The sequence below is a fragment of the Silene latifolia genome, chromosome 8, assembly GCF_048544455.1.
Source record: "Silene latifolia isolate original U9 population chromosome 8, ASM4854445v1, whole genome shotgun sequence".
Lineage (NCBI taxonomy): Eukaryota > Viridiplantae > Streptophyta > Magnoliopsida > Caryophyllales > Caryophyllaceae > Silene > Silene latifolia.
Window position 1 is genome coordinate 81931 of NC_133533.1, and position 18494 is coordinate 100424.

The following is an 18494-nucleotide window of genomic DNA, read 5'->3' on the forward strand; positions in this document are numbered from 1 at the left end:
CATGTTTGAGTAGATTAATACTAGGGTTTAGGGGAAACTCTTGTGGGATTAATGGTTAGATTTGAGTCATGGTTGAATGCTAAATGTTTATGGACAACTTGTCTTTAATCTCATGCATACCAAGTGTTTGTAGAAATGCTTAAGTGAGAATTTGAGTCTTCTACTCTCCTTATTGGCTATCCTTTGAAGCGAGAGCTCATGATTGGCTAGTAAATTGCTTGTTTTTATTAGGAATCGATCTAACAAAGGGCGAGACCTCGCTAGATCCGACCTAAGGGATCTCTTAGACCGAGAGGTCAAGACTCTCCCTAGACAACTACCCATATTTTTATGTTTCTTTTGATATTGTTTATAGTTGGATGTTTGCCTCTTAACTTGTGCTTTGAACATGTGTGGGATTGCTTGAGCGAGAGTTCGGCTCTCCTTGTGTTTGGTTTGACTTGCTTGCGGCGAGAGTCGGGCTTAGTTGGACCGTACTAGATAGGTGCGTTGGGGTTAGTTAGGGCGAGAGTTCAACTAGACTTGACCCAAGGACCTTCTCATATCGAGAGATAGGGACACACTTAGACTTCACCCTCCATTATAACCTCTACATTGACTTAGACTCGACCCCTCCTACGTACTTGGGTGACCCCGACACTCTAGTCTTTCTTCTCATTGTGCTTACTTTGCTTATTTAGTTGCTTCTTCATTTATTTCATGTTCTTAGCTAAGATATTTAGCATAGATAATCTCTTTAATCTTATTGACCGACTAGACTAAAACGAAGATTGAGACTTATAAACCATTTCTAACACACCATCTATGTGGACCGACCTCCTTACCCTACAACATTCATTAGTTTGGTATTGAGTTTATAAATTATGTTTGTATATCGAGGAGTACGACAAACTCGGTATCAACCAGCATTCGTCGAACCTCGGATAATCGTGAAAAATGTATTAATACTCGTTAATTGAGGCTGAAATCAAATAGGTTAACTCCTGAAATGATCTCGGACGCGTGATTGAAAAATAGGGAGAAAAAAAATCAGGGTCCGGTAAGACCTCTCGAACGGCTCAAGTTGAAGTATAAATCGGGATTCCAGGGAACCGGAACAAAATTCTCCGAAAATCACACAAAAGTTCCTCGGGTCAGATAAAGCGTTCACATAAAATATTAGTAGCAACGAAAGACATCTGGGGGCACCGGTATGCCATAAACTAGCATTCGTCGACCCTCGGATAATCATGACAAATGTATTAATACTCGTTATTATAGGCTGAAATCGAATAGGTTAATTCCTCAAATGACCTCGGACGCGTGATACAAAAAACCGGGAGATAAAAGAAATAGGGTCGGGTACGACCTCTCAAACGGCGGAAATTGAAGTGTGTATTACACGGTTTTTCGGGATTTTAGGGCCCCAGAACAAAATTCTCCGGAAATCACACAAAAGTTCCTCGAGTCAGATAAACCGGCCACACAAAATTTGAGTAGCAACGGAAAACATTTCGGGGTGCCAGTATGTCATAAACCAGCATTCGTCGAACCTCGGATAATCGTGAAAAATGTTTTAATACTCTTTATCTGAAGCTGAAATCGAACAGGTTGACTCCTGAAATGACCTCGGACTCGTGATAGAAAAACCGGGAGAAAAAGAAAAAGGGTCCGGTATGACCTTCCAAACGGCTCAAATTGATAATACACGGTTTTTTGGGATTCCAGGGTCCCGGAACAAAATTCTCCGAAAATCAAACAAAAGTTCCTCGGGTCAAATAAAGCGTTAACATAAAATTTTAATAGCAACGAAAGACCGGGAGAAAAATAAATAGGGTTCTGTACGACCTCCCGAACGGCTCAAATTTAAGTGTATAATACACCTGTTTTTTGGGATTCCAGGCTCCCGAAACCAAATTCTCCGGAAATCACATAGAAAGTTCCTTGGGTCAAATAAAGCGTTCACACAATATTTGAGTAACAACGGAATACATTTGGGGGTACCGGTATGCCATAAACCAGCCTTCGTCGAACCTCGGATAACCGTGAAAAATGTATTAAAAGTCGTTAATTGAGGCTGAAATTGAATAGGTTAACTCCTGAAATGACCTCGGACACGTGATTGAAAAACAGGGAGAAAAAGAAACGGGTCCGGTACGACCTCTCGAGCGACTCAAATTGAAGTGTATAATACGATTTTTCGGGATTCGTGGGTACCAGAACAAAATTCTCCAGAAATCACACAGAAAGTTTCTCGGGTCAGATAAAGCGTTCACATAAAATTTGATTAGCAACGGAAAATATTTGGTGGTACCGATATGCCATAAACCAGCATTCGCCGAATCTTAGATAATCGTGAAAAATGTATTAATACTCGTTAATTGAGGCTGAAATCGTGACTCCTGAAATGACCTCGGACGCGTTATTGAAAAACAGGGAGAAAAAGAAATAGGGTCTGGTACGACCTCTCGAACGGCTCAAATTGAAGTGTATAATACGGTTTTTCGGTATTCGAGGGTACCGGAACAAAATTCTCCAGAAATCACACAAAACGTTCTTCGAGTCAGATAAAACGGCCTCACAAAATTTAAGTAGCCACAAAAGACATTTACGGGTGTCGGTATGACATAAACCAGTATTCGTCGAACCTCGGATATTCGTGAAAAATGTATTAATACTCGTTATCCGAGGCTGAAATCGAATAGGTTAACTTCTGAAATGACCTCGGACATGTGATACAAAAACCGGGGGAAAAAGAAACTATGTCCGGTATGACCTCTCGAACGGCTCAAATTGAAGTGTATAATACACGGTTTTTCGAGATTCCAGGGTACGGGAACAAAATTCTCCGGAAATCACGCAGAAAGTTTCTCGTGTCAGATAAAGCGTTCACACAAATTTTGAGTAGCAACGGAAGACATTTGGGGATACCGGTATGCCATAAACCAGCATTCGTCAAAACTCGGATAATCTTCAAAAATATATTAATACTAGATTTTTGAAACTGAAATCGAATAGGTTAACTCCTGAAATGACCTCGAACGCGTGATAGGAAAACCGAGAGAAAAAGAAATTGGGTTCGGTACGACCTCCCGAACGGCGCAAATTGAAGTGTATAATACATGGTTTTTCGGGATTCTAGGGTCCTGGAACAAAATTCTCCGGAAATCACACAGAAATTTCATCGGGACAGAAAACCGGAAGAAAAAGAAACAGGGTCCGGTATGACCTCCCAAACGGCTCAAATCGTTGTGTATAATACATGGTTTTTTGGGATTATAGAGCCCAGAACAAAATTCTTCAGAAATCACACAGAAAACTGCTCGGGTCAGGTAAAGTGGCCACACAAAATTTGAGTAACAACGGAAGACTTTGGGAATGCCGGTATGCCAAAAACCAGCATTCGTCAAACCTCGGATAATCGTGAAAAATGTATTAATACTCGTTATTTGAGACTGAAAACGAATAGGTTAACTCCCTAAATAACCTCGGACGCGTGACTGAAAAACAGGGTGAAAAAGAAACAGGGTCCGGTACGACCTCTCGAACGGCTCAAATTTAAGTGTATAATACACGGTTTTTCGGGATTCCAGTGTACCGAAACAAAATTCTCCGGAAATCACATAAAAAGTTCCTCGATTCAGATAAAGCGGCCTCACAAAATTTAAGTAGCAACGGAAGACATTTGAGGGTGTCGGTATGCCATAAACTAACATTCGTCAAACCTTGGATAATCGTGAAAAATGTATTAATACTCGTTATTTGAGACTGAAATCGAATAGGTTAACTCCTTAAATGAAGTCGGGCGCATGATAAAAAACCGAGAGAAAAAGAAACTGGGTCCCCTACGACCTCCCGAACAGCACAAATTGATAATACACGGTTTTTCGGGATTCCAGGGTCCCGGAACAAAATTTTTACGGAAATCACATAGAAAGTTTCTCGGGTCATATAAAGCGTTCACAAAAAAATTGAGTAGCAATGGAAGACATTTGGGGCCACATGTATGCCATAAACCAGCATTCGTCGAACCTCGGATAACCGTGAAAATGAATTAAAGCTAGTTATTTGGGCTGAAATCGAATAGGTTAACTACTAAGATGACCTTGGACAAGTGTTATAATTATCGGAGAAAAAGAAACATGGTCTGGTACCACCTTCCGAACGGCTCAAATTTAAGTGTATAATACACGGTTTTTCGGGATTCCAGAGTCCGGAACAAAATTTTCCGGAAATCACATAAAAAGTTCCTCGGGTCAGATAAAGCGTTCACAAAATATTTGAGTAGGAACAGAAGACATTTGGAGGTACCGGTATGCTATAAACCAACATTCGTAGAACCTCGGACAATCATGAAAAATGTATTGAAACTCGTTAATTGAGGCGAAATCGAATAGGTTAACTCCTAAAATGACCTCGGACGCGTGATTGATAAACAGGGAGAAAAATAAACAAGGGAACGACTCAAATTGAAGTGTATAATACACGGTTTTTTGGGATACCAGGGTACGGGAACAAAATTCTCCGGAAATCACACAAAAAATTCCTCGAATCAGATAAAGCGGCCTCACAAATTTAAGTAGCACCAAAAGACATTTGGGGGGTGTCGGTAGACCTGGAAAAACGGGTCAATGGGTCGGGTTTGGGTCGGGCCAATTCGGGTCGGATAAGTTCGGGTCTCTCATTGAATTCGGGTTAATTCGGGTCGGGACGGGTCCGAGTTTCAGGTTTGTTTCGGGTTTGTTGTCGGGTCTGTTTTGGGTCAAGCAGGTCGGGTTGTTTCGGGCCGGGTCAGTAAGGGTGGAGAAAACTCGGGTCATGTTCGGGTCGGGTCAATTCGGTTTTCGGGTCACATTCGGAAGATGTAGTTCGGGTTACTTCGGGTCTAGGATCAGCCTTTTCGGGTCGGGTCAATGGGGTCAGGTTGCTTTTGTCATGTCTAGTCGGCATTACATAAACCATCATTCGTCGAATCTCGGATAATCGTGAAAAATGTATTAATACTCCTTATTTGAGACTCAAATCGAATAGGTTAACTCCTGAAATGACCTCGGACGCGTGATAGAAAAACCGGGAGAAAAAGAAACTGGGTTCGGTACGACCTCCCGAACGGCTCAAATTGAAGTGTATGTCATACACGGTTTTTCGGGATTCCAGGGTCTCGGAACAAAATTCTCTGGAAATCAGACAGAAAGTTCCTCGGGTCAGATAAAGCGTTCACACAAAATTTGAGTACCAACAGAAGACATTTGGGGGTACCGGCCGGGACGTCATTTTCGAACTGAGTTATTGGCTTAAAATTAGACTTCTCGGGGCCTTATTGAAGTGTCATTCAAATGTCCTGATCTCACTTGTGGTACGTTCATTCATCATTAGCAAAAACGACACTATTTTATAATTGTCGCTCGATTTCCCCACGGTGTCCCGGGACGTCATTTTCGGACTGAGTTATTGGCTTAAAATTAGATTTCTCGAACCATATTGAAGTGTCCTTCAAATGTCGTGTCTTCAATTATGGTACGTTACTTCATCATATGCGAAAATGACATTATTTTAAATTGTCGCTTGATTTAGTCACGATGTCCCGGGACGTCATTTTCGGACTGAGTTATTGGTTAAAATTAGACTTCTCGGGCCTTATTGAAGTGTCCTTCAATGTCCTGACCTCAATTGGTACGTTACTTCATCATATGCGAAAATGACACTATTTTAAAATTCTCGCTCGAGTTCGTCACGGTGTCCCGGGACGTCATTTTCGGTCTGAGTTATTGTGTATATACCTTATTTCTACACCTCCCGCGAACCACCCAGTGATGATTAGGCCGCATGTTTGGTACGCGGAACGATTTATGGTTGTCCGTAAATTTATCATCAAGTGATAGCTCAAACACTTGTGTCTATCCCTTGCTCGTCATCTACGTGCCGATACGGTCGTTTTGACAGTAATTAGAGTTCATTTGGAGTCCGGGTAAAAAACCGTTTCATTTTTTAGGAAACCGTTTTAAATGCCGAGTCGGAATACTCTAGAATATTCCGGATATTTGTTCCATAAATTAAATTTATATCTTTTGCTAAAATATATCCCTTACTTCCGCAGGAGGAAACCTCTGAGGAAATGACGCAGCAGATGCTGCGCCTCTTGGAAGGATCGCAGCAGCTGCTGCGCCTCTTCCCCAGCTCGTTTTCGTTGTTTACGGAATTTTTCCGTGATTTCTTTCCAAAGTTTGGGTCATTCCAAAACTTTTCACATATTTTAGCATAAATAGAGACCTCCGGCCTCACATATTTTTCACGCGAGTGTCCGCTCTTCTCTTCTCTCTTTGCATTCTAGACCGTGCTCTAAGCTTTCGACGCGTACGTGCTTGATCAATCGACCACGTAAGCTCAGATCATTCTGAGTTCCAGTCACGTTGCATGACCGACCAATTTGACCACTACACATCAATCAATTTAATCTAAATCCTCCAACGAGGGCACTTTCTACATACATTCGAGTCGAGCACTCACTAAACGTTAACTTAGTTAATCTTGTTTCGTCAAACATGCAAGTCTGAGGGTGTAAATCCCATCTCTTTTTATTGTATTTTATTTTTGTATCAATTAGTGTAAGATCCACGTCAAAAATACATTCAAAACCGACTTTAAAAACCCTTTCATCAAACTGTTTTTACAGAAGAGCAGCAACCAGACGTCGAGAAGAAACGCAGCAGCAGCTGCGCCTCTTCCAGAGGCGGCCGCTGCTCCTGCTCTTCTTCTTCTTCCTCGGTTTTTCAAATGTTTTTGTTCCTTTTGTTTTATCTTCCTATTTTATTTCTTTTCTTTGTACATAAAATAGATTTTAATATATTTCTTTTAATTGTTACGTTTTATTTACGACTTAAATACCTTATAACCAATATTTGCGGGTTTTCGTCATTAAATCAAACCCGGATTTTAGAAGCTCGATTTGCTCATATCAAGTTTCTGGAGTTCGTCCTTGGTACATATTTCCATTGTTTGTTTCCATTTTATCAAGTTCTTTCAAAGTTCATTTCCGTCTTCCTAAATAAACCTAATTCGTTTCAATTCGTTTATAACTCGTTTTGAGTAGTTTTAATCCGTGTTTATCGCTTTTATGACGGTTTTATACATAATTAATATGCTAAATCACTTTCACTTGAGTCAAATATCGATAATCAATCTTAAAACATACCAAGGAATATTAACTACTCACGGTTCTGACTTCACAGCAAGAGTTCAACTCAAGAACAGATGCAGCAATAGCTGCGCCTCTTCTAAGGGACGCAGCACCTCTGTCCCTGAATTTCCGTTCTCGCTTTGACGTAGCCTTTAATTTCGTAGTTAATCGACTACTAATCATAATATCACTCTTAATCTGTCTTATTTTTGTTACTTTAATTTTTACCCCTTTTGTTTTCTTCAAATTTCCGTCTTGAGTGTATTTTTGACATAAATCAATTAACCCTTGTAATTCATTGCTATTTTATTTATCGCTATTTATTTATCATTTATTGTATGATCTATTTACTTGGTTTTTAACATGTAATTAATTCTAAATTCTCAATTCAACATAATTGAGTGCTAACTACTTGTTCACAAACATAGTTTAATCTCACACGCTAGGACTAAAACGTTAGATGTTGCATTGCATGCATATAATCGACGACATATCAACTATGAACGATTTCCCTAATCATTAGTAGAGGTCGCTATCGAGGAGGGCGAGATTAGGTGTTCAATAAAAGGACTTCCTAATACGTACCCTCACCCCTTACTTCAGATCTTTGTGAACATCCGTGTTCATTGACATTCACGAGAGTCATTCTAGACACAGAATGCTAAGGGTAACAAGTTCTTAGTGTTCATATCACTACTTTGTGTCTTGACATGACACGAGGTATTCGAACGGTTCCAATTTCCCATAAAAATTGGTGGTGACTCCACAAATGTAAAGGTTGTCCCAAGCGCCCCCGTGGCCCATGTCCACATATTGGATTAAAATTAGACTTCTCGGGCCTTATTGAGGTGTCCTTGAAATGTCCTGACCTTAATTGTGTTGCCTTCCTTCATCATATGCGAAAATGAAATTATTTTAAAATTGTCGTTCGATTTTCCCACGGTGTTCTGGGACGTTATTTCGGACAAAGTAATTGGCTTAAAATTAGACTTCTCGCGGCCTTATAGATGTGTCCTTCAAATGTCTTGACCTCAATTGCGGTACGTTACTTCACCATATGCGAAAATGACACTATTTTAAAATAGTCGCTCGATTTTTTAACAGTGTCCCAGGACGTCATTTTTGGACGAAGTTATTGTCTTAAAATTAGACTTCTCAAGTCTTATTGAAGTGTCCTTCAAATGTCCTCGCCTCAATTGTGTTACGTTCCTTCATCATATGCGAAAATGACACTATTTTAAAATTGTTGCTCGATTTCCCCACGGTGTCCCGGGACGTCATTTTCGGACTGAGTTATTGGCTTAAAATTAGACTTCTCGGAGCCTTATTGAAGTGTCCTTAAAATGTCCTAACCACAATTGTGGTACGTTACTTCATCATATGCGAAAATGACACTATATTAAAATTGTCGCTCGATTTCATCACGGTGCCCCGAGACGTCATTTTCGGACAGAGTTATTGGCTTAAAATTAGACTTGTTATTGAAGTGTCCTTCAAATGTCCTGACCTCAACTGTGTTACGTTCCTTCATCATATGCGAAAATGACACTATTTTAAATTTGTCGCTCGATTTCCAACCACGGTTTCCCGGAAAGTCATTTTCGGACTGAGTTATTGGTTTAAAATTAGACTTCTCGGGGCCTTATTGAAGGGTCCTTCAAATGTCCTGACTTCAATTGTGATATCTTATTTTATCATATGCGAAAATGACGCTATTTTAAAATTGTCGCTCGATTTTCCCACGGTGTCCTTGTGGGAAATAATCTGTATACTTCCCTTTAACATGAAGGATTATAACGATTTAATAAAGATGATCTAAGGTCATAAAATAAAATACATAAACAAAAGTAAAAGGATTTAGAATTAACCTTAGGTCCTAGCAAAATTGGCCTAAGAACAATATCAAAATTGATATTCGCCTATTAGTTGCACCCAAGACGATCTGAGATATACCCTTTGATTATGCTAGAAATCAATCTAAAATTTTTTGTAAAATTTTATTGTCTTTGTGTTTTTGTGATGAGAAAAAGAAGGCAAGGTCAGAAAAAGAATTAGGTTAGAAATAATTCTCTACCTTTCTTTTTATATAGACTGAAATCCGAAATCAATTAGGAAAGAAAATTACTTCCCTAATTTTCGGCCATCAGACCGAATTATGGAGCAAAATTCTCCTTATTTTGGCCTTTCCAAAAATATATAATATGTGTTGAATTGTCATCTAGTGAGGATCGAACCCATGACCTCTTGGTATGTGTACCCTCACTATTACCACTATGACACATTCAACTTGTTGATATTAAATACAACTGATTATATTTAACTACGAATTAACAGATTAATTCGTCCAAACTAACCTTATATATATTTAATTAAATATAACTTATTATATTTAATTTACGAATTGACAGTTAATTCGTCTCAACTTAATATTATTTAATTTTCATTAAATAATTATCTCATCAACACATTGACTAACTTTTTAGTCATTTTGGGCATCAATGTAATTATATTTCTATAACCACATTTCTCAAATACGACCTATAGGTGTGACCTTTAGGGACCAGTTGATCACCGCCATCTGTATGATAATAACGTCAAACTTTCTAGCAAGCCAACCGTTATTAGGTAAACGTTAATCAACTGATTAAATATACAAAGTATACCCTTGTGAACCTGTAAGAGATTTACAAATGTTATCACACTAATTTGTGGAGGACACAAGCTCCAACAGTCCTGAGACGTCTTTTTCAGACTGGGTTATTGGCTTAAAATTAGACTTCTCGGGGACTTATTGAAGTGTCGTTCAAATGTCCTGACTTCAATTACGGTACGTTACTTCATCATATGCGAAAATGACACTATTTTAAAATTGTCGCTCGATTTCCCCACGGTGTCCCGGGACGTCTTTTTCGGACTCAGTTATAGCTTACAATTAGACTTCTCGGGCCTTATTGAAGTGTCTATCAAATGTCCTGACTTCAATTGTGGTACGCTACTTCATCCTATGCGAAAATGACACTATTTTAAAATTGTCGCTCGATTACGTTGCGGTGTCCCGGGACGTCATTTTCGGATTGAGTTATTGGTTAAAATTAGACTTCTCGGGACTTATTGAAGTGTTATTCAAATGTCCTTACCTCTTTGTGTTACGTTCCTTCATCATATGCGAAAATGAAACTATTTTAAAATTGTCGCTCGATTTCCCCACGGTGTCCCGGGACATCTTTTTTGGACTGAGTTATTGGCTTAATTAGACTTCTCGGGCCTTATTGAAGTGTCCTTCAAATATCCTTACTTCAATTGTGGTACGTTACTTCATCATATGGGAAAATGACACTATTTGAAAATTGTCGCTCGATTTCGTCCCAGTGTCCCGGGATGTCATTTTCGGCTTGAGTTATTGGCTTAAAATTAGACTTCTCGGGCCTTATTGAAGTGTCCTTCAAATGTCCTGACCTCAATTGTGTTACGTTCTTTCATCATATGCGAAAATGACATTATTATAAATTTGTCATACGATTTCCCCACGGTGTTCTGCTACGTTATTTTCGGACTGAATTATTGGCTTAAAATTATTGTCCTTCAAATGTCATGACCTCAATTGTGGTACATTACATCACCATATGCGAAAATAACATAATTTTAAAATTGCCGCTCGATTTCCATCCACGGTGTCCCAGGACGTCATTTTCTGACCGAGTTATTGGCTTATAATTAGACTACTCGCGGCCTTATTGAAGTGTCCTTCAAATGTCCCGACCTCAATTGTGGTACGATAATTCATCATATGCGAAAATGACACTTTTTTAAAATTTTAGCTCTACTTCATCACGGTGTCTTGGGACGTCATTTTCGGACTGAGTTATTTGCTTAAAATTAGACTTGTTATTGAACTGTCCTTCAAATGTCCTGACCTCAATTGTGTTACGTTCCTTCATCATATGCGAAAATGACACTATTTTAAAATTGTTGCTCGATGTCCCGGGACATCATTTTCGGACTGAGTTATTGGCTTAAAATTAGACTTCTCGGGGCATTATTGAAAGGTCCTTCAAATGTCCTGACTTCAATTGTGATACGTTACTTCATCATATGCGAAAATGACTATTTTAAAATTGTCGCTCGAATTCACCAGAGTGTCCCGGGTCGTTTTTTTCTGACTGAGTTATTGGCTTAAAATTAGACTTCTCGGGGCCTTACTGAAGTGTCCTACAAATGTCCTGACCTCAATAATGTTACGTTACTTCATCATATGCGAAAATGACACTATTTTAAAATTGTCGCTTGACTTCATCGCGGTTCCCCGGGACGTCATTTTCGGACTCAGTTATTGGCTTAACTTTAGACTTGTTATTGAAGTGTCCTTCAAAGGACCAGACCTCAGTTGTGTTACGTTCCTTCAACATATGCGAAAATGACACTATTTTAAAATTGTCGCTCGATTTCCAACCACGGTTTCCCGAAAAGTCATTTTCGGACTGAGTTATTGGTTTAAAATTAGACTTCTCGGGGCCTTATTGAAGGGTCCTTCAAATGTTCTGACTGTGGGCTAATATCCGTATACTACCCTATAAAATTAGGATTATAACGCAAATTTTACATATGATTTATAGTCATAAAACGAAAAACATGATGAAACGATAAAGATATAGAAATAACCTTCGGTCCTAGTGCAAAAGGCAATGAGAGATCAAGGTAGACCTCCTCCTAAATGATGCACCCAAGATTGTCCGAGATATGCCCTTGTGCTAGAAGGAATCCTCTAATTGCCTTGCAATATTGAGAGGATTATTTGTGAGGTTTTGTTTAGATGTGAGATCTAAAATTTTGAGAGGAATTTTCTCAAAACTCTAATGTTTTCTCAAATGAATTAGCATTAGGTTAACAAAAGAGAGAGAGCTCTCTTTTGTCTATGGTTCGGCCGTGAGCCCTTTTGGAGAGAGTGGGCTTTCCACTTTCTCTTATTTTTAACTCATGGTACGACCCGAAATGCGCTAAATGTATATGACACGGTTTCATTATAAACTGTCATCGGTTATCGGATATTAAAGCATCAACTAATAACACGGATTAGTTGAATTATTAATACGTGTCCGACAAAGACAATATTGTATAATTAATTTATCCAATATACATTAATCAAATATAAATCGCTTATATTTAATTTTACGAATTAACCGCTTAATTCGCCTTAGCCATTTTTATTTAATCCGTATTAAATAAAATATCTCAACATCACATTTTGACTTATTATTAGTCAAATAACTCGGACTAACTGGTTAGTCAAATTTGGCATCTACATGACTGTATTTTCATACCGTCACATCTCTCAAACGTATCCTATAGGTGTGACTTTTAGGGACCAGTTGATCACCGCCATCTGTATGACAATAACGTCAAACTTATCTAGCAAGCCAACCGTTATTGATAAACGTGGACCAACTGATTATGATACAAAAGTATACCCTTTGATCCTTTTAGAGATTTATAAGTCCTTGCACTAACTGTTAAGGACACCAACCCCAACAAGCTCCCACTTGTCCGTACAAGTGTATGTGCAATGACGTTATCCGCACTAACTGGAGGACACAGCTCCAACACTGACTTCAATTGTGATACGTTATTTCATCATATGCGAAAATGACACTATTTTAAAATTGTCGCTCGATTTTCCCACGGTGTCCCGGGACGTCTTTTTCAGACTGGGTTATTGGCTTAACATTAGACTTCTCGGGGCCTTATTGAAGTGTCCTTCAAATGTCCTGACTTCAATTATGGTACGTTACTTCACAATATGCGAAAATGACACTATTTTAAAATTGTCGCTCGATTTCCCCACGGTGTCCCGGGACGTCTTTTTCGGACTGAGTTATTGGCTTACAATTAGACTTCTCGGGCCTTGTTGAAGTGTCTATCAAATGTCTTGACTTCAATTGTGGTACGTTACTTTATCCTATGCGAAAATGACACTATTTTAAAATTATCGCTCGATTTCTTTACGGTGTCCCGGGACATCATTTTCGGATTAAGTTATTAGTTAAAATTAGACTTCTCGGGCCTTATTGAAGTGTTATTAAAATGTCCTTACCTCAATTGTTTTACGTTCCTTCATCATATGCGAAAATGAAACTATTTTAAAATTGTCGCTCGATTTCCCCATTGTGTCCCGGGATATCTTTTTCGGAATGAGTTATTGGCTTAAAATTAGACTTCTCGGGCTTTATTGAAGTGTCCTTCAAATCTCCTTACTTCAATTGTGGTACGTTACTTCATCATATTGGAAAATGACACTATTTTAAAATTGTCGCTCGATTTCCTCCCGGTGTCCTGGGATGTCATTTTCTGACTGAGTTATTGGCTTAAAATTAGACTTCTCGGGCCTTATTGAAGTGTCCTTCAAATGTCCTAACCTCAATTGTGTTACGTTCTTTCATCATATGCGAAAATGACATTATTTTAAAATTGTCTTACGATTTCCCCACGGTGTTCTGGGACGTTATTTTCGGACTGAGTTATTGGCTTAAAATTAGACTTTTCGGGGACTTATTGAAGTGTCCTTCAAATGTCCTCACCTCAATTTTGGTACGTTACATCACCATATGCAAAAATGACACAATTTTAAAATTGCCGCTCGATTTCCAACTACGGTGTCCGAGGACGTCATTTTCGGACCGAGTTATTGGCTTATAATTAGACTACTCACGGCCTTTTGAAGTGTCCTTCAAATGTCCTGACCTCAATTGTGGTACGTTAATTCATCATATGCGAAAATGACACTATTTTAAAATTGTAGCTCTACTTCATCACGGTGTCCTGGGACGTCATTTTCGGACTGAGTTATTGGCTTAAAATTAGACTTGTTATTGAAGTGTCTTTCAAATGTCCTAACCTCAATTGTGATACGTTCCTTCATCATATGCGAAAATGACACTATTTTAAAATTGTCGTTCGATTTCCCCACGATGTCCCGAGACGTCATTTTCGGACTGAGTTATTAGCTTAAAATTAGACTTCCCGAGGCCTTATTGAAGTGTTATTCAAATGTCTTAACCTCAATTGTGGTACGTTACTTCATTATATGCGAAAATGATACTATTTTAAAATTGTCGCTTGACTTCATCACGGTGCCCCGGGATATAATTTCCGGACTCAGTTATTGGCTTAAAATTAGACTTGTTATTGAAGTGTCCTTCATATGACATGACCTCAATTGTGTTACTTTCCTTTATCATATGCAAAAATGACATTATTTTAAAATTGTTGTTCGATTTCCCCACGGTGTTCTGGGACGTTATTTTCGGACTGAGTTGTTGGCTTAAAATTGGCTTAAAATTAGACTTCTCGGGGCCTTATTGAAGTGTCCTTCAAATGTCCTGACCTCAATTGTGTTATATTCCTTCATCATATTTGAAAATGACACTATTTTAAAATTCTCACTTGATTTCACCACGGTGTCCAGGGACGTCATTTTCGGACTGAGTTATTGGCTTAAAATTAGATTTCTTTGGGCCTTATTGAAGTGTCCTTCAAATGTCCTGACTTCAATTATGGTACGTTACTTCATCATATGCGAAAATGATACTATTTTAAAATTGTCGCTGGAGTTCGTCACGGTGTCCCGCGACGTCATTTTCGGACTAAGGTATTGGTTAAAATTAGACTTCTCGTGCCTTATTGAAGTGTTCTTCAAATGTCCTTACCTCAATTGTGTTACGTTCCTTCATCATATGCGAAAATGACGCTATTTTAAAATTGTCGCTCGATTCCATCCCGGTGTCCATGGACGTCATTTTCGGACTGAGATATTGGCTTAAAATTAGACTTGTTATTGAAGTGTCCTTCAAATGTCCTGACCTCAATTGTGTTACGTTCCTTCATCATATGCAAAAATGACACTATTTTAAAATTATCGCTCGATTTCCCCACGGTGTCCCGGGACATCATTTTGAGATTGAGTTATTGGCTTAAAATTATACTTCTCGGGCCTTATTGAAGTGTCCTTTAAATGTCTTGACCTCAATTGTGTTACGTTCCTTCATCATATGCGAAAGCGACACTATTTTATAATTATCACTCGATTTTCCAACGGTGTCCCGGTACGCCATTTTCGGACTGAACTATTGCCTTAAAATTAGACTTGTGACGAAATCGAGCGACTATTTTAAAAAAGTGTCATTTTCGCATATGGTGAAATAAAGTACCACAATTGAGGTCAAGAAATTTGAAGGACACATCAATAAGGCCGCGAGACGTCATTTTTGACTCGAGTTATTGTCTTAAAATTATACTTCTCGGGTCTTATTGAAGTGTCCTTCAAATGTCCTGACCTCAATTGTGTCATGTTTCTTTATCATATTCGAAAATGACACTAATTTAAAATTGTCGCTCGATTACACCACGGTGTCCCGGGACGTCATTTTCGGACTGAGTTATTGGCTTAAAATTAGACTTCCCGGGGCCTTATTGAAGTGTCCTTCAAATGTCCTGACTTCAATTGTGATACGTTACTTCATCATATGCGAAAATGACACTATTTTAAAATTGTCCCTCGATTTCCCACGGTGTCCCAAGACGTCATTTACGGACTGAGTTATTGGCTTAAAATTAGACTTCTCTGGCCTTATTGAATTGTCCTTCAAATGTCCTGACCTCAATTGTATTACGTTCCTTCATGATATGCAAAAATGACCCTATTTTAAAATTGTCGCTTGATTTCGTAACGGTGTACTGGGTCGTCATTTTCGGACTTAGTTATTGGCTTAAAATTAGACTTCTCGGGGCCTTACTGAAGTGTCCTTCACATGTCCTGACCTCAATTGTGGTATGTTACTTCATCATATGCGAACATGACACTATTTTTAAACTGTCGCTCGATTTCACCACGGTGTCCCGGGATGTCGTTTTCGAACTGAGTTATTCGCTTAAAATTAGACTTCTCGGGGACTTATTGAAGTGTCCTTCAAATGTCCTAACCTCAATTGTGTTACGTTCTTTCATCATTTGAGAAAATGACACTATTTAAAATTTGTCGCTCGATTTCCTCACTGTGTCTCGGGACGTCATTTTCGGACTGGGTTATTGGCTTAAAATTAGACTTCTCGAAGCCATATCGAGGTGTGCTTCAAATGTCCTGACCTCAATTGTGTTACGTTACTTTATCATATGCGCAAATGACACTAGACCTAATAAACAGGTCAATCAGGTTCGGGTGGTCATTTCAGGTTTGCAGATTTCTGGTCGGGTCGGGCCGGGTTCGGGTCAACTATTATCAAGTTATTTGTGGATAATAATCATTTTGCAACAATAAAAAATCGGGTCAAGTCGGGTTCGGTCATTTTTGGGTCAACTATTATATTAGGTTGAGTCACGTCTGGTTCGGGTCAAATTCAGGTGTTGGTTGGGTTTGGGTCGGGTCATTCCGGTCAGGTTAATTTTGTCAGGTCTAACTAAAATAAAATATTGGTGGATTATTACGGGGTTCTTGTTATTAGGTTAGTCTTATGTATAAACATCAACTTTCTTATACGATCGTCTTATTACAAAAGATATCCTCAAAGGGAAACCCGCAATATATCAAGGGAGTGTTCGGTTCGGGAAAAGGTATGGAAATAGAATCAAGAGATGGAATGAGGGGGAAAGGGATGAGATTACCCTAAAGGGTAAGTTTCTCTATCAAAGGGAATGACATTATCTTAAACAACCACCACCAACTCCACAAAACAACAAGACTATCTCCCACACCCATCCTCAATTGTTGCTAAAACCGAAAACATTACCCCCCATCGTCGGCAACCTCATAATTTGTAATACTCCATATTTCTAGAGTGGCATTCGATCGAGTATAGGGAGTACTCGGTCGAGTAAGGTGCACTCGGACGAGTGGAGATGACCGAGTGAGTTGATGTTTTAGAACCGGTTCTAACTTGTGTTGAATCGATCGCGTAAGTTGGTCACTCGGTATGACACGTGAAACTGTCATTGTGATTTAGAGACATATTTTGTTCCGAGAAACTGAAATCCCGAAAACCGTGTATTATACACTTCAATTGCAGCCGTTGGTTTGGGGGATTCTTTTTCTCTCGATTTTTCTACCAAGTGTCCATACTCGCTTAAGGAGTTACCCTATTCGATTTCAGCCCAAATAACCAAGTGTCCATACTCGCTTAAGGAGTTACCCTATTCGATTTCAGCCCAAATAACAAGTATTAAACCATTTTTAACCAGTATTCGATTTCCGCCCAAGACTGATTTATCGCACTCCATCGGTGGAGAAATAAGAGATTAGAGAAAAACAATAGGGATGGAGAAACACGGGAACAATGAAAAAGACCACTGTAAATAAAGGAGGAAGAAGATGAATCCGATTAATTAAAGTTATACATAGTCCATGAATTTTGGTTACATATGAAATGAGAAGGGTGGGGGATTTTTAGTATTAAATTGGGTTAATATGAAGTTTAGAGATACAAGAAAGTATCATAGTTTTAATTATTCTTATTTAATAAGGTAAATTTAACACAAATAATTCAACCTTTTAATAATCTTTCAAAATTAGCCCAACCTTTTTACTTAAACAATAATAACCCAAACTTTTAACCCCTCTAACAAACATAACCCAGCTCACCATTACTCACCAAAACAAGATTTCAAACCATCCATCATCTTTGAAATTTTGGATTTATGGCCTCAGAGCATCCGCAAAGGTGAGGCTCCTCATATGTTCTCTTTCCTTTTTTTATTCGTCCACCTCATTTTCCACTAACTTTTCCATTTACCCTCCTCATTTCATAACTACATTTATGCAACAATAGGGTTCCCCAACTCACACACAAAATTTTGGGAACCTTCCCAAAAGTAATACAAATTACTTTACTTTTTGTTTTGGGGACCTTCCCTAAAATCAGTGGAGCCCCATTTTAAGGGGAGGTTTGTGCAACAATGGGGTTGCTCATTTGAGGAAAGAGAAGGCAAATGGGGAGGTGATTTCTCTCCTTTGCGGATGCTCTCAATTAGGTAAACAATGACAACTTTTTTCGTCAAATCTTATTGTGTAAATTCTAACATATGAACTGGAATGATAAGATTGCCAAAAAAAATTGTTTGCTTCGATGCATATCATCTATTTTTAATTCAACTTTTCTGGGGTACTTGCAAGTTACTGTACAATTCTTCTACCGTTCTATTAGCTCATCATATGCGTTCGACGGTTGTTTTCACTTTTTTAATTGCTAATGATTCGTGGGGAGTCGTTCGCCTGATTGAAACCGGAAATAAAAAACGAAGATAAAGGACTCACATGGAGGTTTTGGCGCCGGAGATTCAACTCCAGTGAACAATG